The sequence below is a fragment of the Pituophis catenifer genome, unplaced genomic scaffold (assembly GCF_029215685.1).
Source record: "Pituophis catenifer annectens isolate HBS135680 unplaced genomic scaffold, rPitCat1.0.hap2 SCAF_4, whole genome shotgun sequence".
Classification (NCBI taxonomy): domain Eukaryota; kingdom Metazoa; phylum Chordata; class Lepidosauria; order Squamata; family Colubridae; genus Pituophis; species Pituophis catenifer.
In genome coordinates, this window is record NW_027256884.1 from 124,000,406 (window position 1) to 124,023,210 (window position 22,805).

Genomic DNA, 22,805 nt, shown 5'->3' on the forward strand with positions numbered 1-22,805 from the left:
CATTGTATATTTGAATGGTTACCAAACAAGCGGTTGTTAAACAAGGACCACCACTAAACTAGAATTGGAAAAAAAACTGTAAATGTTTTGCTGATGATGGCTAGCATAAGTTCACAGCGAAAAAAATAGTTTTCGCCTCTTGTGATTCTCTATACTTTTGTTTATGTGTAAATCAGATGGCCCATTTCCAATCTCAGAGGCTGCAGCTGCAAATTTGTGCACAGAGTGCATTTAATGTCTTATTAAGTTGAGTGTGATTTATGGCTCTGTTAACACAAATAAGAGTTGGTTGAAGTATTATCACTGATATGTCAATATGCTGTGCAACCCACTTAAAAATGTGTTCCTGAAAAGCTGAAGTTTGAATTTTGGTACTTGATTAATGTGAAGCAGTTGAATCTCTGGTCCAAAGTAAGAAGTTTCAAAGGGCCACATTGGAGGTGTGTAAATTTTGATTTCTAAAACAGTCTATTGTAAAGTTGTCTGATTTATTTCCGTGACCAAAAATATTATATGCAGGAAATGTGTTGGTGTTTTAAAAAAATTGATCCTGGATTCTTCAGGATTTCTAAACGATTATTTTACCATTTTATGATGAAAATAGAGCAATTTGGATAGGTATAAACACAGGAACAATCCTTGAAATTAGATAAATACACTTGACATCTCCATATTTTTGTGTGACTGATCTAATGTTTAAAAAGTTTTGGGAACCATCACTGAAAGACAATATTTGCACTCCAACAATGTGATACCGTGTTTCCCTGAAAATAAGACCCTGTCTTATATTTTTTTGAACCCTGAAATAAGCGCTTGGCCTTATTGCCATGTGCTCAAAAGCCCAATTGGGCTTATTATCAGGGGATGTCTTTTTTGGGGGGGAAACAGGGTAGTTGTGTAGTTTAGTTTAGATAAAATAAGACATGTTACATAAAGACATTAGTGTTGTATTATTTTATATACTTATACCAATAAATTCTCCCTTGCTGGCCTTCTCTCTGAAAATCTTTGATCTTAACAAAGGATTTATAGAGAAGCTTTTAAAATGTTGGTATAGATCAATATGAAAGTCACAATATTGCAGTACAAACTGATCAGAAATATTAAGCACAAAAAAAGTTACCAGATATGACTAATCAGTGAACATGCTTATGACTATTATTATTATTATAATTATATTGTATTCTAACATTATTATTATATAATAATAATTTTTTATTATAACAATCAGGAAAGGTACAGCTAATGTTGAAACGTGCAAAGAATACTGGCAAAAAAAAAAGTTTGTTGATAAATTATTAGCCAAACTTATTTACTTTTATCGTCTGCACACGGGAGTAGAAAATGACTATGGTTGTAGGATACTGTTCTGGATATCATTTTTGATATCAAGGGTGATTTTTTTCCCCCAAAAAACAGAATGTTTACCTGAATAATTTTATGTATTTGAAGAACTGAGGTGAGGTGAGAGCGAGGCCTTCTCTTAAGAGTTGGCGGTACTATTGAATTTTCCTCTGTATTTTGGTTGTTTCTTCAGCCCTCTGTCGTTCCTTTTACGAGAAGCCCCTCGGTTCATCACACTTGCTTATTATAAATCGGTGAGAGGCAAAAATTGATTTTTCAGAAGCTCCACGTAGAGGCTTAAACGTTAGGCACTGCTTGCTTCGTTGGTCTGGTATCAGCAAGGGCCGTGTTCATTCTTTGCATGGTTTGCTGTAATAGAGATCATTCAGCTGGGAGATCATTCAGAACGGGAAGTTATCCTAGGTTAGCTTAACCTACATCATTGCTTTCTTGTTGGCTAGTTTTTGTGCTGCCGGGGAAAACATATCTTTATATACGTCGAATAGCCGTTTGATAAATAAATTGCTTTTTATTACGGTCATAGACCAGGATAAGGAGGAAGGAGGGACACTCAATTAAAAACCAGAGAAGATGCATCAAAGTCATATATAACAAACTAGAACAGGGGTATCAAACTCGATTTCATTAAGGGCAGCCTCAGAGTTGGGTTTGACCTTGGGGGGCCAGGGTGGGCATGGCCAGTTTGACGTCACTGGTGTCGGGGGCACCTGTGGCAGCCTGAGTGTTCTGCCAGTGAAAACGGGCTCTCGAGTTCTGTTTTCAGTTGGGGCGGCCTCCTGCAACCCTCTGCTAGTGAAAACAGAGCTCGGGGAGGGGGGGGCTGCATATGGCCCTCCCGAGTTCCCTTTTCGCTGGAAGAGGCACCGTGGGCCAGTCCTTCGCTGTTTCCAGGGCAGTCCCACGGGCTAGATCTAAGCATCCTGAGGCCTGCAGGCCTTGATTTGACACCCCTGAACTAGAAGAGACAAAAAATATATGTTAAAACAGGAAGTACCTATAAATAAACAAGAGTCTAAAAAAATCTAAAACAAACAATCTAAAACAAGGGGCAGGAGGATTGGATGGGTGTAGGAGAACATATTGAGGGCCAAAGAAGAAGGGGACGGCAGAGAACGAGGTGGCTGGCTGGAGTCACTGAAGCAGTCGGCGTGAGCTTAAATGGACTCCAGAGGATGGTAGAGGACAGGAAGGCCTGGAGGAACGTTGTCCATGGGGTCGCGATGAGTCGGACAAGACTTTGCAACTAACAACAACAATAAGGAGAGCATAAAGGTTAGCATGTGGAAGACTATATCTATCAAATTATAGAGCATCCTGTTATGGCGAAGTAGATGCTCATTAAATCTAATTTATAACACAGGTTATCATCCAACAGTTTTTAAGCACTTCTGCGGAAACTCTGGCAACATTATATGTTGTAGCCAGGCTGGTATCTGAAAACAGCAGGGAGATATAAATTGTCCTGTGCACCCTAGATATCTGTGACGTAATGGTGAGAGGAAGCTACTACGAGTAGTACCTCTGTAGTATAGGCCCCCGGGGAAGCTCATACAGTCCTCGATTTATGACTACAACTGAGCCCAGAATTTCCTTTGCTAAGTGAGACAATTGTTAATTGTTAAGTGGGTTTTGCCCCATTTTATGACTTTTCTTGCAAGAGTTGTTAAGTGAATCCCTGGAGTTAAGAGAGTAACACGATTGTAAAGTGAACTTGGCTTCCCCTATTGACCTTGCTGGTCAAAGGGTCACAAAAGAGGATCACATGACCCTGGGACACTGCAACCATCATACATACGAGCTGGCTGGGGAATTCTGGGAGTTGAAGTCCACGAGTCTTAAAGTTGTCAAGGTTGAACACTCTGACATTAAGGAAAAAGAGATAAGAAGTTTCTACTACACTCTAAGGAATACATTTCTCCTGCAAGGATTGCTAATCTACGCCCACAGTGAGAGTCTACAAATTATGCCCTCTATTGCTGTTCCATCAAACCGTTGAATCTCAGCAACTTGTCAAAAACACGGAGTTGCTTGCAAAGAAGCTTATATAAAAAGGCAAGCTTTCATTAAGGCTGGGCTGTTAGGGTTCTCACAGCGCGAGCCATCAATCACCGTAATGTTTTTAACTCAGAGTAAGCATAAGACCAGTAATATCTCCTGGATGACATTCACGTTTCATCCCTGATTTCTTATAGGGCACCTTGTAGGACTCTCTCAGTAACTTTCCACAGCTCCTGACAGCTTAGAAAGTAACAGGGGATTATGAAAACGCTTGTGCGAAAAACATTTGGAGGGTACAAAATGGCCTACCTCCGGGCCAGGTTGCCGGTGGATTTGGCATCTGTGCCAAGCTTCCTGCGCTTTCTGACTTTTAAAAAGTTTTTTCCCAAAAAAAAGAAAGAAAGGTATACTCCTAAAAAAATAAATAGGATAGCCAGAATGGTGTTAAGCAAAGTAGTAATTGCGGAGTGGCTTGATTGATTATTGGCCATCAAATTGGTATCATCTCTTAGCAACCACATAAATAGAGTTTCTCCATGATGAAGATGTGTCCCTAAATTGTTCCTTCAGGTCTTCCAATGGTGACCCATCTCCCTGTAACTGACAACCCCCCCCCCACTTGTTCATCCTCTTCTTCTCTTTCCTTCCATCTTTCCCAATGTTGGAAGAAATGTCCATCTGGGTTCAGTTCCAAGTGGGGAAGAAAGACGCTGGAAACGTGGAGACTGCTTGGAAAGATGGTTTTTAATGGTGGACAGGACCACATGGTTTGAGGTCCTGGGGGTGGGGGTCAAAAAGGGAAGAGATGCTGAGAGTGTCCCGGTTTTAGTCCCTCTCTGGGCTTTTGAATTTGAGCTTGTGTTCTGATTGGTTGTCAGACTCCCATGGGGCCATGCAGGGGCAACTCTGTAGGTTGTCCTTTGAGTCCCAGGCTTGGTTGAGCCTTGCTGAGTGATGATATAATGAAGGGGCTTTGGGCAATTCCTACTATGGCTCTGGCTGAAGGAGGTAGATCTTTGTTACATAGAATTGGTCCAGGCCTTAATGGCCCATTGACAACGGTGGGGGTGTGTGAGTTACTGCCTCCCTTTTAGGGGAAATATTCTGTCCTTTTAATATTTCCTAAAATATCTCATTTTCCTAGGAGAGGGGTGGGTGCTAACTTCCTACAGTATTAAAGTCTTCTCCAGAGACCCGATCTTTCTATTCATTGATTATTTTCTTTCAAGTCAATTTCACTTCGTAGTAATCACAGAGATGGATCTTCTCCAGGTTATGTCCATTATGTGCCATCAGTCCAGTCCCGACTCTTAGGAACCACATAGATTTTCTCCAGGCCAACCTAGTCTTTAGGTTTCCCAACATTGTCACATCGCCACTGTAAATGAGTTCCTCTACCTTGCTCTGGGTCATCTCCTTCTTTCCCTCTTTCCCTCTTTCCCTCTTCCTCCTTCCTTCCTTCCTTCCTTCCTTCCTTCCTTCCTTCCTTCCTTCCTTCCCTCCCTCCCTCCCTCCCTCCCTCCCTCCCTCCCTCCCTCCTTCCTTCCTTCCTTCCTTCCTTCCTTCCTTCCTTCCCCTCCATGCCTCCTACAGAGAGCTGGATATGATTCATATGAATAACAATTAGCTCCTGCTGCCTTAAGAAAGTTCAAACCATTCTTAAAGATCCATCTCATCCTGGGCACCCGTTTTTTCTACTATTACCATCTGGCAGACGGTAAGGTAAAAGTAAAGGTTCCCCCACACATGTGTGATAGTCGTTTCCAACTCTAGGGGACGGTGCTTATCTCAGTTTCTAAGCCAAAGAGCCAGCGCTGTCCGAAGACGTCTCCGTGGTCATGTGGCCGGCATGAATAAACACCGAAGATGCACAGAACACTGTTACCTTCCCACCAAAGGTGGTCCCTATTTTTCTACTTGCATTTTTAACGTGCTTTCGAACTGCTAGGTTGGCAGAAGCTGAGACAAGTAATGGGAGCTCACCCCATTATGCGGCACCATGGATTCGAACCGCTGAACTGCTGACCTTCTGATCGACAAGCTCAGCGTCTTAGCCACTGAGCCAACTGAACCCGACGGTACAGGATAATAAAAACAAGGCTGAAAAACAGTTTCTATTCCTGAGCAGTAACCATATTGAATTCTACTGTATAGTGCAATATTAATGCACTATCAGGGGTTTTCAATTCAATTGTATAGAATGCGAAGGATGAGTGTGTTTTATTTTTATAGTTATAATTTACACTGAGGATGGCATTTAATTTCGTTGTACACGGTGCAATGACAATAAAGTAGAGTAAACTAAAACAAAACTAAACTAATTGCAGAATCCATGGGACCAGGTTCAACTGGGGGTTCGCAGGGGTTCACAACTTCTAGCTAAGATTCTGTGCAGTTCGGAGAACCCCCAAATCCCACTCCTGGCTGGCCCCACCCACCTCATCCCGCCCCTCCCAGGAGTCCCCATGCGGTCTGTTTTGGATGCAGGTAAGCGCAGGATGCCCGTGAAGGGCCTCTGGAGCCTGAGGAGGCCGTTTTCACTCTCCCGGAGGCTTGAGAAAAGCCTTCAGAGTCCGGGGAGGGCAAAAATGCCACCTCTCGCCGTGGTGCAGGAGGCTGACTAGGCCACGCTCCCCGTGGCCACGCCCACCCAGCAACTGGGCACAGAATCCCTTGCTAAAATTTTTGAAGCCCACCCCTGCCTGGGACATGTGATCCCCTTTTTGCGACCTTCTGACAAGCAAAGGCAGCGGGGAAGCCAGATTCACTTAACAACCGTGTTACTAACTTAACAACCGCAGTCATTCCCTTAACAACTGTGGCGAGAAAGGTTGCAAAATGGTTGCAAATCTCACTTCATAAATGTTTAACTTAGCCACATAAATTTTGGACTCAATTGTGGCTGTAAGTTGAGGCCTGCCAGCGTAGAGAATCTTAGGAATATGTCATAACGCGGATTATTATAAAAATCCATTGCAAAGGAGCCAAATTTTCAAATAAATCCCCTTCCTCTGGCCATTAATTAGAATTTAGGCTCCCGCTGTTTGAAATGAGTTTAAGTAAGGACATCCTACGGTGGTCAGTTGGACAGATGGGAGCTGCTAAATGGCTTCAGAGCTCTTAATGACAGGAGCAATTAGCAAATATGAGGGGTGGGGAAAAATGAAGATGAAACGATGACTTACAGCGACGGATGGTGTGTAACAGCAGTGATCCCTGATCTACCAGATGCTGTGGGTCAGCCAGCAGAGCAAAAAGAAAACCTTTGGGGTGAGGCAGGATGGGAGCGGAAATCAATCTTGACATTTAATAAGCGAGTACACACGTTACAACTACTACACCTCTTAATCTTTCCACCCCCCTGTTTTGTTTCTCCTGTCTGGTGTTTGCTGTCACTTTGCAACCTGGTGTGCTGCAGGGACTTGAGGTCTTATATGGATGATGTCACAACTAATTGTACAGAATGTTTATTTTCTTCTTTCTCAGTTGTCCCTTGTAAAGACATATGTATATATGTATCTTTGTATCTATCTATCTATCTATCTATCATCTATCTATCTATCTATCTATCTATCTATCTATCTATCTATCTATCTATATCATCTATCTATCTATCTATCATCTATCCATCCATCCATTCATGCATCCATGCATCCATCCATGCATCCATCCATCCATCCACCCATCCATATCTATCTATCTATCTATCTATCTATCTATCTATCTATCTATCTATCATCTATCCATCCATCCATCCATCCATCTATCTATCTATATCATCTATCTATCTATCTATCATCTATCCATGCATCCATTCATGCATCCATGCATCCATCCATGCATCCATCCATCCACCCATCCATATCTATCTATCTATCTATCTATCTATCTATCTATCTATCTATCTATCATCTATCTATCTATCTATCTATCTATCTATCTATCTATCATCTATCCATCCATCTATCTATCTATCTATCTATCTATCTATCTATCTATCTATCCATCTATCTATTCAACCATCCATCCGTCCATCTATCCATCCATCCATCCATCCATCCATCCATCCATCCATCCATCCATCCATCCATCCATCTCTTTTTCCTGAAAAAAATAAATACAATTTACTAATGAAACAAATGCAAGAGTTGTTATCACACACAATAGCTCAGTGCCTTCATTTCCCCCCCACCCCATTCCTTTGGGTGGGGGGAAACTTTATTATAAAATAAAGCAAACACTAAAAATAAAATACTTCATGAAGAAATTCTGCCCTTTCTAAGCATGAAGTCTCTTTAACTTTCATACCACATTAGCTAACAAATTCAGGAGATAAGTGAGATGATGAGAAGCACAACTTGGAATGAATAAATAAACGGCACATGTTGCATTAAGCATATTTTTCTATTTTGTTGATGTTTACGGTTGAATGTACAGTTACTAGGAAATGCTAGGAAAATCTCAGCAACTTCTGGTTATTACCATGTTTCCCCGAAAATAAGACCCAACCAGAAAATAAACCTTAGCATGATTTTTCAGGATAGTCGTAATATAAGCCCTACCCAAAAAATAAGCCCCAGTTAAGATAGCCAGACAAACACATTTAGTTACTGTATTTCCCCGAAAATAAGACCTAGTCAGAAAATATGCCCTAAAGGATCTTTTGGAGCAAAAATTAATATAAGACCCGGTCTTATTTTTGGGGAAACACGGGTATGTATAGTTCAGGTTACGACTGCAATTGAGCCCAAAATTTCTGTTGCTAAGTGAGACATTTGTTAAATGAGTTTCATCCCATTTTACGACCCTCCTAGCCACAAGTTGTTAAGTGAATCATCGAAGTTGTCAGTTGATGTTATCATCAGTCAGTGGAACACATCAACTTTAAGAACTTAAAGAATAAAAGATCTTCATTCACTGGCTAATCAAAAGGAAATACTTTGGTCTAAAACTTATTAAACAGAAAAAAGAAGAAAGGAAGGAAGGAATAAAAAGTTCCTTCTCTTCTAAAAATATAAACAAGCAGGATAAGCTTAATGGGCTCGGAAGAAAAAAATACCATTTCAAAACATCTATACAAAGTGGGGGGGGGGGAATCTAGAAGAATCAGATGGAAATCGATTAAATACAGGTAGGCCTTGACTTAGAACCATCAAACCACAACTTTTTGTTTTTTTCATAGTAATACAAACTAGCCATTTCTATAAGGATCTATCAATCTAATCAGTAAAACCCAAAATCAAAGTTTCATTCTTTTCCACTTCAAAGACAAAGTTCAGAAGTGGTTTCCATGTGGAAACTGTGCTTTTCTGGTTTAAAGAAGAGATAGATAGATAGATAGATAGATAGATAGATAGATAGATAGATAGATAGATAGATAGATAGATAGATAGATAGATGAAGATAGAATTCTTTATTGGTCAAGTATGATTGGACACACAAGGAACTTGTCTTTGGTGCATATGCTCTCAGTGTACATAAAAAGAAAAGATACATTCGTCAAGAATCATAAGGTACAACACTTAATGATAGTCATAGGGTACAAATAAGCAATCAAATCATACTAGGAAACATTATCAATATAAATCATAAGGATACAAGCAACAAGGTTACAGTCATACAGTCATAAATGGGAGGAGATGGGTGGTGGGAACAATGAGAAGATTAATAGTAGTGCAGACGTAGTAACTAGTTTGACAGTGTTGAGGGAATTATTTGTTTAGCAGAGTGATGGCGTTGGGAAAAAAACTGTCCTTGTGTCTAGTTGTTCTGGTGTGCAGTGCTCTATAACGTTGTTTCGAGGGTAGGAGTTGAAACAGTTTATGTCCAGGATGCGAGGGGTCTGTAAGTATTTCCTCAGCCCTCTTTTTGACTCGTGTAGTATACAGGTCTTCAGTGGAAGGCATGTTAGTAGCCATTATTTTTTTCAAACACTTCAAACACAAAGTTCAGAAGCGGTTTCCATGTGGAAACTGTGCCTTTCTGGTTTAAAGAATGTACTCTGAAGGATTTTTAAAAAAAAAATTTTTTATTGCTGAAGGTTTTTCTTACAACCAAGATAATTTGAGTGATGGCTACAGGTCATTCACCATCTGCTTAAGAACAAAAGCAGTGCCAAACCATTGCCCAAGGATCCTTTCCCAGTGTCCCAGAGGTGGCCTTCAGGGGTAACTCTAGTACCATGGAGACTAATAACCATTATTCCTTGTGACTTTCATGAATTAATTCAAATTTTATGGAAGCCCACACCACACAGTCAATTCCAAAGCTGAATTATGTGTTGTGTTAAAAAAAAAAAAGGTTTTCTTTTACAGATAGTTGTTGAGTTGTGACTGCCCATTATGGTTGTAAGCAGTGGTGGTATTCAGCTGGTTCTATCTGGTTTGGGCGAACCGGTAGCGGCAGCTGCGGGAGGCTTCACCCACCCACCCAGATGTCATCAACCGGTGGGTTGCTCCCGGTTCGCACCGGTTCTATAGAATCGGTAGTAAAACTGGCAGGAGGCTCCGCCCACCGACCCCCGCATCATCAAAACTGAGTCCTTCGGGAGTAGGGCGGTATACAAATATGAAAAATAAATAAATAAATAAATAAATAAAACGCTTCTGCGCATGTGCAGAAGCTTCTACACTTGCACAGAAGAGCGTGCGCAAGCAAAGCAAGCACACACACGCGCGGCCCCACTTCAAACCGGTAGTAAAGGTAAGTAGAATCCACCCCTGGTCATCACGTCCCATTTTTGACCCTCTGTGCATGCGCGGAAGGCTTTGCATGCTCACATTTGCAAACCGGTTGCGAAGGTAAGTGAATACCACCCTGGTTCAGTGGTGGGTTTCAAAAAAATTTACTACCAGTTCTGTGGGTGTGGCTTGGGGGCGTGGTATGACTTGGTGGGCGTGGCTTGGTGGGCATGGCAGGGGATGGATATTGTAAAATCTCCATTTCCACCCTACTCCAGGGGAAGGATACTGCATTCCCTCCCGATCAGCTGGGACTTGGGAGGCAGAGAATAGATGGGGATGGGGCCAGTCCGAATTTTTGCTACCAGTTCTCCAAACTACTCAAAATTTCCGCTACCGGTTTTCCAGAACTGGTGAGAACCTGCTGAAACCCACCTCTGCCCTGGTTGTAAGTCATGATCAAAACAAGTCGGTCATAGGACCAACCTGATTTTATGACCAACCTATATTTTATGATTCTATTGTGGCAGTCGTTAAACGAATACTGTACTTGTAAAATGAGCATGTGGCCGTTCAGCGAACAGTGCAGTCATTAAGTGAGCCAATGGTTCGCTATGGTTTTGCCAAAAACTAGAAGTAACTGCCGGTTTTCACCAAACCGTCATAAAACTTAGTCATGTGACCATAGGATGGCTGTAAAATATGGTTGTGTTGCCAAGAGCCCAAAATGCAGTCACCTGACTGCAGTGGGCGTGTCTTCAGAACTTTGGATCTGGGTCATAAATCCCCTTTTTCAGATCCGTCGTAATTTTGAATGGTCGTAAGTTGCATCGGTCCAGATATTTCCAGGATGCGTTTCTGCAGTGGGCAGGTTCTCTGTGCTTGATATTCAGTTCCATCAGTAATCTGCAGCTTCTCCAATGATTTATTTAGAGCAGTGTTTTTTAAACTTGGCAACAAAAAAAAAGCATGCCGGCTGGAGAATTCTAAGAGTTGAAGTCTACTCATCTTAAAGTTGACAGGTTGGAAAAACAATGATTTAAGAGTTTTAAAGAGAGGCTTGATTTTTTTTTTAAAAAAAAATTGATTTATATGCCGCCCTTCTCCAGAGACTCAGGGTGGCTTACAATGCGTTAAGCAATAGCCTTCATACTTTTGTATATTTATACAAAGTCAGTTTATTGCCCCCACAAACTGGGTCCTCAATTTACCTACCTTAGAAAGGATGGAAGGCTGAGTCAGCCTTGATCCTGGTGAGATTCGAACTTACAGTAATTGCAGACACAATGCTTTTAGTCTGCTGAGTCACCAGGCCCTATTTTAAAAAAAAAAAAGAAACATAAAATTAAATTCCTCACTGCCGTAGGATTGATTGGGTGCTTCCGGTCAGAGGTGAAGGCCCCGGATGTTGTCATCATCGATCTGCGCATGCGCAGAAGCTTCCCGTTGCGAACTGGTAGTAAAGGTAAGTAGAACCCACTCCTGGGCGGGGCCTACTGCAGCCACTGCTACCAGTTCGACAGAACCGGCTGAATCCCACCACTGCTTCCAGTTCAGAAGAGATTGGATAACCATTTGTCTGAAATGATATAGGACATGCTTGAGCAGAGGGGTTGAACTAGACCTCCAAGGTCCCGTCCAACTCCGTTATTCTGTTATTCAGCTGAATGGGAAACCTAATTTGGTAAACTGTTGCCTTTTCAAAAGATAATTTATAGATATAGGATACATAAAACATTATCATCATCTTCCTTTAACGACCCCATAATCCCTTGCAGGGTGGAGTCTGGGCAACTGAATGGAGCTAGCAGAGTGTTTTAATGGCCAGATGCCCTTCCTGTCACCAATGCGGAGTTTTGTTCAGCAGATAAATTCTCAGTGTGCCCAGAGAGAAAAACATCTGCTTCTACCTAGGATCGAACTCACAGCCTCCTGATTGTGAGGCAAGAGCTCCACCTCTAGGCCAACATACCACTCCTATACATAATATATTATACCCTTGCCTATTCTTTTAATATGGTTATTGTCCTCCCCAGGTTGTGAAATTATGTGAATAAAGACTTATGTATGAGTAGTATCTGGGCATTGGAGATATGCAATATTTTAGATATACCGTAACTTGGAAATGGGAGTTCAGACTATGTGGGAGCGTGATTGTAGCTTCTATCTGCAATTATTTAAAAGGGCCAGAGAGAACACTGCATCTCTCATAGACTCTTTAAAGCAGCTGCATTTTCTGCAGCTACTAACTGATCCTGGGAACAGATCAGTGGTGGGTTGCTACCGGTTCGCCCTGGTTTGGTGGTGGTGGAAGGCTCCGCCCACCCGCCCGGACGTCTCTGTGCATGCACAGAAGTGTTGCATGCGCGCGCAAGCGCACATGCGTCCACGAGCAAACCGGTAGCGATGGGATTTGAAACCCACTACTGGAACAGATGTGGCTGCTTTAAAGAGTTGCAGTGTGTTAATCTATTTCTATGTATCCTAAATATCTTTTGGGAATTGAAAACAAAGTACAGATAATCATTGACTTACAGCCATTCATTTAATGACCGTTCGAAGTTTCAATGGCACTGATAAAAGTGACGTGGCACCATTTTTCACACTTATGACTGTTGCAGCATCTGCGTGGTCATGTGATCAAAATTCAGACGCCGGTTCATATTTCTGACAGTTGCAATGTCCCCGGGTCAAGTGATCACCTTTTACAACCTCCTGCTGAGGAAAGTCAATGGGGAAGCCAGATTCACTTAACAACTATGTTACTAAGTTAACAACTGCAGTGGTTCACTTAACCATGGTGGCAAGAAATGAGGCAAAACTCACTTAACAACAGACCTTTTGAGCTCAGTTCTGGCCGTAAGCCAAGGACCAGCTGTATCGCACTCCCTTAACTTGGTTGAAACCAAACCCAGTTATAATGAGCTAAAAGTATTTTAAACCATCCAAAGTAACTTAGGTGAGATGAGCTGTGTAAAAATAATTACAATAAAATAAATTGGATTAAGAAGAAGAGAAAGTTCAAGGATATCACAGGGAGATAGACTTGATATGAGCCCCAGAAAGAGATTTGAAAGAATCCAGTGGTGGGATTCAGCCAGTCCGGGCCGGTTCGGATGAACCGGTAGTTAAATTGCTGGCTGGCTCCGCCCCTTCCCACCCCACCCCTTCCAGGAGTCCCCACACACCCCATTGTGGCTCCCAGGTAAGTGCAGGCCCAAAATGGGCCACAGCGGGGGGGGAGCAGCGAGCCTCCCCATGGCCTGTTTTTGCTCCCAGAAGGCTTCAGGGAGGCCTACTAGGCCCAAAATGGGGCGTGGAGGGGGCGCCATGCTCCCCCCACAGCCCATTTTTGCTCCCAGGGGGGTGCAGGAGGCTGAGTGCTGCCTGTCACACTCCTGACCACGCCCACCATGGCCACACCCACCCAGCCGGTCATTAGGGCAGAGAACCGGTTGTTAAATTATTTGAGTCCCACCACTGAAAGAACCAAATGTGCAGCAGATTCAGTAGGGAGAAAGAGGTCAAAAAAAAAAAAAAAGGCAAGATGGCAGTCACACCATCATATTTGAAGCTGGATCCCCATAGATTTATACACAATGACGAGACATGTACAAACAGATGGGACTCTGTGCTCCTGTGACTACCTCTGCATCTGTTTTGAGGCTCTCCGTAGCTAGTACTGAAATAGTCTATGGATGCAGTGGGACCAAAAATGGAATAAATAGAATAAAAACATATGGAAGGTCATAAAGAGTGTTGTTTACTAGTTTTAACTATGTTTCCATCGCTTTTTCGAATCGAATCCCTTCACAATGTCTTTGGCTTAGTTTATTTTTGCATAATGTTGCTTACTTGAAGGAGGAATTGTTGGATGGACAAGTGTGATGGTTAAGGCACCAAGCTAGAAACCGGGAGTCTGTAAGTTCTAGTTCTGCTTTAGTTATGAAAGTTGACGGGGTGATTTTGGGCTCATTCACCAGGAGACGGGGAGTTCTAGTTCTGCCTTAGCCATGAAAACTGACTGGGTGACTTTGGGCCAATCACCAGGAGACAATGAATTCTAGTCATGCCTTAGATATGAAAGCCGGCTGGGTGACATTGGAAACCGGGAGTCTGTGAGTTCTAGTTCTGCTTTAGTCATGAAAGTTGACGGGGTGACTTTGGGCCCGTTCACCAGGAGACTGTGAGTTCTAGTCCTGTGTTAGCCGTGAAAATGGACTGGGTGACTTTGGGCCAATCACCAGGAGACAATGAATTCTAGTCGTGCCTTAGATATGAAAGCCGGCTGGGTGACTTTGGAAACCGGGAGTCAGTGAGTTCTAGTTCTGCTTTAGTCATGAAAGTTGACGGAGTGACTTTGGGCCCATTCACCAGGAGACTGTGAGTTCTAGTCCTGTGTTAGCCGTGAAAATGGACTGGGTGACTTTGGGCCAATCACCAGAAGACAATGAATTCTAGTCGTACCTTAGATATGAAAGCCAGCTGGGTGACTTTGGAAACCGGGAGTCTGTGAGTTCTAGTTCTGCTTTAGTCATGAAAGTTGACGGGGTGACTTTGGGCCCATTCACCAGGAGATGGGGAATTCTAGTTCTGCTTTAGTCATGAAAGTTGACAGGGTGACTTTGGGCCCATTCACCAGGAGACTGTGAGTTCTAGTCCTGCGTTAGCCATGAAAACTGACTTGGTGACTTTGGGCCAATCACCAGGAGACAATGAATTCTAGTCGTGCCTTAGATATGAAAGCCGGCTGGGTGACTTTGGAAACCAGGAGTCAGTGAGTTCTAGTTCTGCTTTAGTCATGAAAGTTGACGGGGTGACTTTGGGTCCATTCACCAGGAGACGGGGAGTTCTAGTCCAGCCTTAGCCATGAAAACAGACTGGGTGACTTTGGACCAATCACCAGGAGACTGTGAGTTCTAGTTCCGCCTTAGCTATGGGTGACTTTGGGCCTGTCACTCTTTCTCAGCTCAAACCACGACAGTGGGTTGTTGTGGGGAAAATAAGATTATTTGGGACGTGAATTATTTGTAAAAATAGTAAAGGCACGGCTGCGTATGAATAAATAACAGAAGAAATGAACAGGTAAATAACTCTACTAGCTTTCTATGCCACCTTTCTGTTGAAAATAATATATAATCTTAACCCAAGCACCCTGGACTGTTTCCATTGTTTGTTGAAGCAGCTTGAGCTGTCTTTAATGTCAAAACCCTTGTTCAAATTTCTTTCGAAATTCGGAAAGGGGTAAACATCCTGCCAGGATAAATTTTTTTTAAAAAAAAATCTAAACCAATGGTTTAAAAATGTTGGGGAAAGAAGATAATCTAATCATACGCAGCCCTGACTTCCTGCCAGGTTTTGATAAAACCATGGAAACTTTCTGGTAATTTACATCACCTGTGGTTAGGGGAAAAAAATCAGTTTAATAGATGAGAATGAAAATATCTTTATGCAGATCAGGGTGCTGATTATCAGATGAGTCTTTAAAAAGGTTTACAGTTTACAGATTCAGGTCCATCCAGTCTTTTCAGCTGGAAGACGACAAAAGTGAAGTGATGTTTTTTTTTCAGTTTGTATCTCATCTTTCTGCTTACTGTTTGAGACAGAATGTAGCTTGCTGTTTGGGGAATTGCGGCTGTTTTTTCATATGTTTTGAATCAAGGCATCTTCTGTGCTAAGGGTTAGATATATATTTCAGTAGCTACTTTTTACGTAAACGTGTAATAGAGATCCTGATCCACGCCCTAACATGCTTCATCCTTGTTGCAAACCTGATAAATTCATCCACAGAACATAGAATAATAGGGTGGGAAGCAGGGGTGGGTTCTAATTTTTTTTACTACCGGTTCTGTGGGCGTGGCTTATTTTGTGGGTGTGGCTTGATGGTCATGTGACAATTATTTAGGATTTAGCAGAGGTACTGGTCTACCAGGCTTTTAACTGCTTGCAGAGCTGTACTGATCTACCCATTTATTTTTTGCAGGCACTGGTCTACCCATTTATTTTTGCAGGCACTGATCTACTCATGTATTTTTGCAGGCACTGGTCTACCCATTTATTTTTGCAGGCACCGGTCTACTCATTTGTTTTCTTTTAACACTGATCAGCTGTAGGGCGGCCCTTTGAAGCCCCGCGGCAAGAGTTTAAACAGTTTTTTCCCCTCTAGCCGATCAGCTGGGACTCAGGAGGCAGCAATAGATTGGGGGTGGGACCAAATAAAAGGTAAGAATAATGCTGGGGGTGGGTGGGGAGGGTGGGGGGCGCAGAACCGGTTCGGTGACGTCATATCGTCACTGCTACCGGCTCAGCAGAACCGGGAGGAACCCACCACTGGTGGGAAGGGACCTTGGAGGTCTTCTAGTCTAACCCCCTGCTCGAGCAGGAGACCCTATACCCGTGATGGCCAACCTTTTCCGGACTGAGTGCCCAAAGCGTGCAGGCATGCCCGAAACCCCCAAATGCAATGTGCGCGCAACCTGCGCATGTGCCCTGCCCCCCTGCATGCATGCATGGCCCTTGCACATGCCCCACCCCCCATGCACGTGTGCATGCCCCCCGCAAATGCCTCACCCCCTGCGCATGCTCATGCAGGCCCACTGCATACGCCCCGCCCCCGCACATGCGCAGCAGAGACCTGACGACCAGCTAGCCAGCGGGAGGCACACACGCATGCGTGGCGGAGCTGAACTGGGGTGACGGCTCGTGTGCCCACAGAGAGGGTGCTGCTTGCCACCTGTGACACGCGTGCCGTAGGTTTGCCATCATGGCCTTATACCATACCTGAAAAATGGCGGTCCAGTTTCTTCTTAAAACCTCCAATGATGGAGCACCCCCAACTTCTGAAGGCCAGATTAATTCTTCTCACCGTCAAAAATTGTCTCCTTAGTTCTAGGTTGGATCTCTCTTTAATAATCTTCTTCATCTCTCTTTAATAATCTTGTCCTGCCCTCAGGTGCCTTGGAGAATAAGTCATCCCCCTCTTCTCTGTGACAGCCCCTCAAGTACTGGAAGACTATCATATCATATCATCCCTAGTCCGTCTCTCCATCGGACTAGATATATTTAGTTCCCTCCATCGTTCATCGTATGGTTTAGCCTCCAAACCCCTAATTGTCTTTGTGGCTCTTCTCTGTACTCTTTCTAGGGTCTCAAATCTTTTTATACTGTGACGAGAACTTGATGGAATATTCCAGCGGTGGCCTCACCGGTGTATAAAATGGTACTATCACTTCACAGGATCTTGAAAACCATCTAACTTGGCATATCAATTTATCAATCAGGATAGAGTTGGAAGGGACCTTGGAGGTCTTCTAGCTCAACTCCCTGCCCAAGCTGAAGATCCTATACCACGGGTGTCAAACTCGATCGCGTCACATGACGTATCGTGATGTATCACCACGTCTTTTGCCTTTGTGGAGACGGGGTGGGCGTGGCCTGTGCGTGACGCATCTGGCCGCCAGTTTGACACCCCTGTCCCATACCATTTCAAACAAGTGACTGTCCAGTCTCTTCTTAAAAAAACCTCCAGTGATGAAGCAACCATAACTTCTGACATCAAGCTGTTCCACTGTTTAATTGGATTACTGCAATGCCCTCTACATGGGGCTGCCTTTGGGGTGCACCTGGAGGCTCCAGCTGGTTGAGAATGCAGCCGTGTGGGTTGTTACGAGAGCTTCCCGCTACTCCCGTGTAACACCTCTCCTGCACGAGCTGCACTGAGTGCCGGTGGCCCTTCGGATCGGCTTCAAGGTGCTGGCACTCACCTATAAAGCCCTTCATGGCATGGGCCCGGGGTACTTGCAGGACCACCTCCTACCGGCCTCCCACCGCCCAGTGCGCTCACATAGGACTGCCCTCCTCTGGGTGCCGTCGGCCAGACAGTGTCGGCCGGTGGCCTCCAGGATGAGGGCGTTCTCTGTGGCCACACCGACCCTCTGGAATGGGTTACCCACCGGGCTCCGGACGGCCCCTGACCTCCGCACTTTCCGCGCCAAGCTGAAGACATGGCTTTTTCAGCAAATTCCCTGATCTGCCGTGGGGTTTTTAATTGTCTGGGGATTTTAAATTGACTAATTTTAGTATTGGGATTTTTGTGTTGTTTTTATTTTGTGAGCCGCCCCGAGTCCTATGGGAAAAGGGTGGCATATATATATATATATATATATATATATATATATATATATATATATATGTAGCTCTTTGGTTATTCGGGTCTTCTCCCACGTAAAATTGGAAGTGTCTTGGCGACGTTTCGACGAAGTCTCATTCGTCATCTTCAGGCTGGTGTTCTCGGCTTCGTGCTTCCAGGAGCAATGTGAGATCGCAGCTGTCTCTTCCTTTTAACTGCTAGTGGAGGTGTGAGCTGATTGGGTGGGAACTTGGCTGTGTTCTGATTGGGTGGAGGTGTGTTCTGATTGGTTAGGGGCTTGGCTGTGCTCTGATTGGCTGGGGTTGTGTTCTGTTTGGGTGGGGGCTTGGTTGTGCTCAGCTTAGTCTGAGTTGCAGGGGGATTTGAGCTGGTGAGCTGCGTTGTTGTTGTTTGGCTTCGTGTTTGTGGCCGTGCGAGCTCTTCATGGTGGGTGTCAGTCTGCTTCATGTATGGATTGGAGGGGTTTAAAGTGGCTAATGATGCAGCTGCGGTCTGGCTTCTGGTCCTTGGTCGTGGCTCATTATCAGTGTGGGTTTGAGTCTGCTTTCTGCGTGGATGTGTGGTGGTGACATCAGGTGTGGCACTCGTGAGTGTGGGTCTGGTGTCATTCGTCGTGTTAGGGACTCGTTTGTCAATAAGGGCGGGTTTCCAAATGGCTGGTAGGCGGGAGGTATCGTCTCGTTTGTTCATGCTGTGAAGGAAGAGACAGCTGCGATCTCACATTGCTCCTGGAAGCACGAAGCCGAGAACACCAGCCTGAAGATGACGAATGAGACTTCGTCGAAACGTCGCCAAGACACTTCCAATTTTACGTGGGAGAAGACCCGAATAACCAAAGAGCTACATACAAACACCCGCGAAAACCTGAGAAAACATATATATATATATATATATATATATATATATATATATATATATATATATATATATATATATATATATTAATTAATTAATTAATTGTCCTCACTGTTAGGAAATTTGTCCGTAATCCTAGATTTCTTCTCTCCTTGATTAATTTCCATCCATTGCTTCTTGTCCTGCCTACAGGTGCTTTGATAAATAAATTGACTCCCTCTTCTTTGTGGCGACCTCTCAAATATTGGTTTAAACTCAGTTGTTTTGCAGTTAGATGTTATCTGTGTTATCTGTTAACATCAAGGATATAATATTCATTCCTATTGTAAATTATAAACTTAAGGTTCCTAATTTAGCAAAAACCAAATGTTTAGTCTACACTCAACAGGAAACTACTGGCAGAGGTCATCTTTTGCATTAAGCTGTAATGGAATTCTTTCTTTATTGTTTGTGCATTACTGTATATGAATGCATTAAAAAATCTCAAAGGTGTCCTGGTCTGTTAAGGTAACCTTAGCATCTAATTGGGGTTTGGCTTACCAGAATTCCAGTATCCTATTATTTCATTTTTTTACAAAAAAATTAAAAGAGCCTTTAAAAACATTGATTATTCAGTGTCTGTGGAATCAAGCAAATGAAGCTTCCTGTTGCAACTCTGTATGAATCTTTGTTCAGGCTTACCTCCTATCAATTATTATTATTTAGCTTACGATGAGAATATGACAATAGAGAAGTAAACATATACACAGAATCCGTCATGCCCCTGTCGGAGTCTGAATCTGCGGCCGGAAGATGAGCTGGAACAAGAACTGACAGCGAGGGAGAGGCCAGCTCCGTTGGCCTTGGAGGAAACTGGGGAAGGGCAGAATCAGTCCAGGCAAGGCTGTTCGGAATTAGCAAGGCCTGCAGGCAGGAAGGAGAGACAGAGCTCAGACGAGGAGCAAGAACCACCCCCTCCTGATGCAAGAGCTAGGAGAGTGGAGAGAAGGCAGGATCAGTGCAGGTAGAGAAGGCCACGTGCGAGGAGAGTGCCCCACCCAGCTTCACCAGGAACACCTGGGGAATGAGACTTAAGGAGACGCCGTGAGGAGGGGCATTTGTCGGGAACGAATGCTGAGTTCCTGTAGTATTGTGTGCTGATATTTGAACTTGCCAAGAGTCCTTGCATTCCTTGTTGGAGTTCCGGACTAATTATCTGGATCGTCTGCTCCCTGAACTTCTTGCTTGGCTCTTGTTTTGCCAAATACATTTGGGGTTTATTGCTGTGCAGCCTTGGTGCAGACAGTGCTGCGCTGGACTAATTGCAGCCAGAGGCTGCTTGAGGTTTGTGTGGGAGTTTGTTATCACTCTGCTCTGGGACTTGCCAGTAATGTGGGAGCCAGTGGTGGGTTTCAATTTTTTTTTACTACCGGTTCTATGGGTGTGGCTTGGTGGATGTGGCATGGCTTGGTGGGCATGGCTTGCTGGGCATGGCAGGGGAAGAATACTGTAAAATCTCCATTCCCACCCCACTCCAGAGGAAGGATACTGTAAAATCTCCATTCCCACCCCACTCCAGGGGAAGGATACTGTAAAATCTCCATTCCCTCCCCACTCCAGGGGAAGGTTACTGCAAAATCCCCATTTCCTCACAATCAGCCGGGGCAGAAGAGAGGCAGAAAATAGATGGGGGCGGGGCCAGTCAGAGTTTTTACTACCGGTTCTCCGAACTACTCAAAATTTCCGCTACTGGTTCTCCAGAACTGGTCAGAACCTGCTGAAACCCACCTCTGGTGGGCGCATTTGGGGAGATTTGGAGCAATAAAGAGGCTATTTAAATTGCAAGCTGTTTGTGTTATCTCTGTGCCATTTCTGTGATGGGTCATCACAGAATCTGTGTAATACAAAACTTCTATTGGAGTACAGCAGTGATCTCGTAACTGAATGACTAGGTCAGATTTCCAAGCAATCATTTCTGGTGTTGCTTCATGCAGCTCTTCTAAGGAACCAGAGATCACACGTCATGGGCAATCTTACACACAATACAAATAACAGTTTGCATATCAGCACCACAGTCTCAACAAGAGGAATCTCTCCAGCCTCCTTGATGTGGGGCAGAGGCACTTCCTCCAGGATCACATCTAATTATGTTCAATTTCAACCAGACAAACCAAGGAGGTCAAAACCAGATGGTTTGGTAGAGACAGTGGTGGGATTCAACCCACTTAACAATTTGGTTCACCGAAAATGTGAGTGCACGCGCATGCACTCACATGTGCTCCCTTGTGCGCATGTGCATGCATGCACGGCTTCCAGGGCAAGCCTGGAGCCAGGGAATGCCATGTCCCTGGGCCCCAACCTGAGGCAAAGGGTGAGAGGGTGGCATGCTTACCTTTGGTGAGCAGAGCGGGCAAGGCGTGGAGGCAAGGCACGGAGATTAGCTGGACCACGTGGCGAAGAGAAGATAATATAGCTGGTGGTTGATTTACTGGTTCTCCGAACTGCCCAAAATCATAACAACTGGTTCTCCCAAACTGGTCCGAACCGGCTGAATCCCATCCCTGAGTAGAGAGATCACTAATGGTCAGGCTGCAAGAAGGTACCTTGGACAATTCCTTTCTCCAAGCATTTTTGCGGTTATACAGGGGAGATGTTAAGTGAATAGCTATTTTCTATGCTGGCCTGGGAGATTTCAATGTTTGTAATGGACTGTGTTATCCTGGTGAATAGGGAAGGCCTTAACCTCTTATCAGGCGTGGTGGCGCAATGGTTAGAATGCAGTATTGCAGGCTAATTCTGCTGACTACCGACTGCCAGCAGTTTGAATCTCACCGGTTCAAAGTTGACTCAGCCTTCCATCCTTCCGAGGTTGGTAAAATGAGAACCCAGATTGTTGGGGGGCAATAGGCTGATTCAGTAAACTGCTTAGAGAGGGCTGTAAAGCACTGTGAAGTGGTATATAAATCTAAGTGCTATTGCTATTGCTATTACTATCAATCATCATCAGGCAGGGTCAGAATACTAGATCATTTGGGAAAATAGTGCAAATTATGTATAGGTGTGTATTGAACAATATGGAATGCAGGTCAACAGGACACTTAAGAAGATGGGGAACAGTTACAGGTAGTCCTCAAGATTGTTTTTTTTTTTTTAAAATTTGATTTATATGCCGCCCTTCTCCAGAGACTCAGGGCAGCTTACAATGCGTTAAGCAATAGCCTTCATACTTTTGTATATTTATACAAAGTCAGCTTATTGCCCCCACAAACTGGGTCCTCAATTTACCTACCTTAGAAAGGATGGAAGGCTGAGTCAACCTTGAGCCTGGGGAGATTCAAACTTACAGTAATTGCAGACAGCTGGTGTTAATCACAATGCTATCAGTCTTCTGAGCCACCAGGCCCACCAGGCCCATCAAGTTACGACCACAATTGAGCCCAAAATTTATGTTGCTAAGTGATAAATTTGTTAAGTGAGTTTTGCCCCTGTTTTCGACTTTTCTCACCACATTTGTCAAGTGAATCACATTGGTTGTCAAGCTAGTAACACGGTTGTTAAGTGAATCTGGCTTCCCCATTGACTTGGCTTGTCAGAAGGTCGCAAAAGGGGGTCCCCAAGGACACTGCAACTGTCATAAATGTGAGTCTGTTGTCAAGCATCCGAATGTTACTCATACGACCATGGGAATGCTGCAACAGTCATAAGTGTGAAAAATGGTCATAAACAGGGGTGAAATTCAGCCAGTTCTATCCGGCTCGGCCGAACTGGTAGCGGCGGCT

The 22,805-nt window shown here is 43.9% G+C and overlaps 1 protein-coding gene across 1 annotated transcript in view; it reads left to right on the forward strand.

Moving 5' to 3' along the window:
- The window catches only part of DLG2 (discs large MAGUK scaffold protein 2), a 1,162,532-nt gene that overhangs the window by 235,164 nt on the left and 904,563 nt on the right, over window positions 1-22,805 (forward strand). The gene's annotated exons all lie outside the window — the stretch shown is intronic.